Here is a 3,241-nt window from a genome sequence, read left to right as displayed (position 1 = left end):
ACTGGAGGGTGAAGGGGACTTGACATTTAGCCCTACATGAGGAGACAGAAGTCTGGGGTGTCAGAACAACCTAATCCCAAATCATATCTGGTATCTAGTGTTTGAGGAACTGTATTATCTAGAAGGAAAGGTCTCTCGGGCAGAGGCTATCCTATACTGACTGCTAGTGCGTGCATATGTGACTACGTGTCTACGTGTAAAGCAAGGGGGCCATGGGCCTACCATGGTAACAGGAGCAGGGAATTACTTGCACGGAGACAGAGAGGCCGGGCCCTTTGCTCTGCAGCTGGGAAGGATGTTTTCCTAAACTACTAGACAGGAATGTATTTTCGAGGAGCGGAGCAGATGACTCGAAGGCTGAATACAGTCTTGGCAGGCAAGCAGGCCGAGCCAGGCACCGCTCGCCGCGCAGGGAGTAAGTCAAGGGTCAGGAAGCAGCAGACTGTAGGTTTCAGAAACAGAAGGCAGAAAGGGCTCGATGGCATGAATCAGGGCCTAACTCGCCAGAGCTAGTAAAACATGAAAGTGCACCATATAAAGACGTTGGCAAGGCACACTTAGGAACGGAATATCCGACCCATTCATGGTGGATCTGAAAGAGGACATGTTAACGTTGGACGCAAATGTATTTGCGTCTTCATAGCTGGAAGTGGAGGGAACATACATGTACTTGAAGCATGTACATGGAGCCGTTGGGGTCTACGGTAGGGGACACAATTGACCATAAAAATTCATATTACCTCACTTCAGCAGTCAGGGACCTCTCCTTGCTTGAATATTGATTTATCCAAGAACTCATGGAGTTTTCAAAGAACTGAGTCTTTGATGATGTTATTATGTCCAACCTTACGACAAACTCGGCACCTTCAAGGTATAAATATGCCCACACTTGCCCAGGCAAACAGACGGTGGTTTGGAGCAGTTCGACTATCTACCTACACGACACAGCTCGCCGCAGCAAGTGCCGAAGGAAGCCGACCCTCCAGCCGACACGCTAAGAAAGACTCTGTCTTTTCTCCTGCCGAGAAATCCAGCTGCAGTGTTTCCAAGCTACCCTTGTGGGTTGCTGGGAAATCGAGTCCTGAGAGAGAGAGAGATACCAGACCTCCTTCATTCTAAACCAAGGTACGGAGCTGATTAGACCCGTAGAGAATTCTTGGATAGATTCTTGGCAAAGAATACTGAAACTAAGCTACACCTCACTTCCTTCTTCCCTCGTACTAGACTTAGATTAGGTACACCGGGGTAGGCGTATTTTAGAAGCACCAGTTGAGTACTTTTAGTCTTTATTTATTAATGTATGTATTCTATGTATTTCATGGCTTAGAAACCATATCATGCTTTTACAGTATTATTTTATAATACTCTTCGTACTGTACGCATTGTACTTCACAACCAGTATTACGATTGTAGCAGTTCATTTCTTCTGCATGAGAAAGAAGACTGTTCGATAAATACTTTTTATTGAAAACTTCCGTCTCTCTATTTCTCTGCACCTCTGGTGAAACGAAGCATGCACGATTGACTGAGTGAAATAACTATGTATTGTTTCCGTGACTCTAGAGATACATTTCTTATTCTTGGGAAACAAAGTTGTCATGTTTATGCAGTTGTCAGAAACTAATCCCTTGTTGTTTATTCGAGAAAGTTTCTAGTGACCTCTGAGCTAGCTGGCACTCACAATTAATTGTGAGTGCCAGCTAGCTAATATATTCGATAGAGACCTAATCGACCTAACTCTTACGTCAAATCTATAGTATATATTATTCCAATGCGCAGAGCCTATTGGGAATATAGGAACTACACTACAGTGGCAGGACCTCCGCAATGAGAAATTGCAATGCTGAGGTCCTGCCATGTCTGTGGGGCCTCCGCCATGAGTGCAGAGGCCCTTTGTGATTCGGGTCATGAGCCTAGGAGTTTTACAAGGTATTGAAGATTACATGGGTTTGAGCTTGCTGCAGGCAATGTTTGTTTTAGTATCAGGGAAATTAATAGTAAACCTCAGCCTAGCAGACTGTAAAACAGGTCCACAGACAGCTAAGACAGCGACCCACTCACAGACCTATCAGATCAGCCCGTCAGGCTCAGCCTGATTGACCTATAAGCCAGTCCGACCCTGAATGAACAGAAATGTCCAGAAATTTCCGAATAATATTTACACTACAAAAATTGAAAAAGGGGAGGATTGCACAATAATTTTGTGTGATCAAGCCCCCTACTCTTAGTTGAACATTACTGTGGAATATTATTAGGACCTCAGAGACCAGATCTGACTGCTACAATCACCATGCATTGCTAGTACACGATGAGTGCTGAAGGTAAATGCTACCACAATCCATTACAATAAATGAATACCTTGGACATTATTAAAGCATTATCAAAAAATGAAAGACAAATACTTGATGACCCAACTGAAGATATGGACATTATTATGCAGTTAATTAATTAATAATGGGTAAGACTCCGGGCTTGTCGGGCTCACCAGTGCCTTTTTAAAAAAGATTTGAATTCCTTTTGTTAACTCTACAGGGGAGCGTTTTGCAAAATTTCCAAAGAAAGTCATGATAAAGGGAACATCTGCAGAAGCCATTACCACTTGCGCCGTGACCAACACTCCACCCACACCCTAGGATACAGCCTTAGCTGTTTTGTTCCCGACTCGTCTTCACTCCGGCTATTGACGCTCAAAGGCTCACCGTTTCACTTCACTTTGTCATTACCGACTCATTCACACTCTGTTTATTGACGCCCAATGGTTCTAACGAACAAGCCACAAATTTACCCTGGCTCCCCCTGACCTAATAGGCACTGCGCGTCGTTTTTATCTCATTCTGCCCTCACAGACCCCATTTAACGCGCCGGTTTTATAACTTATTAGCCCTCACTGGCACTTTCCTAGAAACACCTTCGCCCGTGGTTTAAAAAAAAAAAAATATGTGAGGATGACAGCTCTTGAATCAACATGCCTAACTTTATACATCTCTTGTTCTTTCTCTCTCCTTTTCCCCTTGTAATCCTTATGTGTTAAGTAATGCGATAAAAAGGCATAGTGTAAACAATAAATGTTAAAAGACAACAAGCTTGTAAAGTTGACTTGAATACCATCAAGGGGCTATTCAGCTGCAGGCTATGCAGATGGACCTCCTCCCCGGTCAAGACCACAGTCCCTCAAATAAACCCTAGGGGCAACAGTCCACCTTTTAAAGGAGGGTTGATTAATGCACGCTCTATGGGCTGC

This window comes from Lissotriton vulgaris, unplaced genomic scaffold (genome assembly GCF_964263255.1).
Source record: "Lissotriton vulgaris unplaced genomic scaffold, aLisVul1.2 SCAFFOLD_1843, whole genome shotgun sequence".
In the NCBI taxonomy this organism is placed as follows: Eukaryota; Metazoa; Chordata; class Amphibia; order Caudata; family Salamandridae; genus Lissotriton; species Lissotriton vulgaris.
This window is presented reverse-complemented; position numbering follows the sequence as displayed.